Below are 443 nucleotides of genomic sequence, written 5' to 3' on the forward strand. Positions count from 1 at the left end.
GTAGATATCTCAGGTCTTAGGATCCAATCATGGAACCGTCATATGAGATTCAAGTCATGACGCTAGTCCATGTGATAATCTCATGCGGGTCAATCCAGTATTCCATTCTTTAACGAATACCTATGACAGTGATCGTATCCAATACCTATGATCATCCATATGATCATCAAATCACACATCATACTAGTCTTATTATATCATCATTCCCATAATGACACAAGACTAGGGAGTTAAGTATCATTCATAATGATACATGGATTTCATAACACATCTAGTATGCAAGAACATGTAATGAATCAAATACTCTCATAAACCATAGAAAGTATCAATACATCAAATGTATCTAAATAAAGCTCATAAACAGTACATCATAGAGCACTAAACCAACATTAAATCACCTAAGACTGAAGTTACAGTCTCTCTACACGTATCCACACCGACGG

The sequence above is a fragment of the Tarenaya hassleriana genome, unplaced genomic scaffold, assembly GCF_000463585.1.
Source record: "Tarenaya hassleriana unplaced genomic scaffold, ASM46358v1 Cleome410, whole genome shotgun sequence".
Classification (NCBI taxonomy): Eukaryota; Viridiplantae; Streptophyta; class Magnoliopsida; order Brassicales; family Cleomaceae; genus Tarenaya; species Tarenaya hassleriana.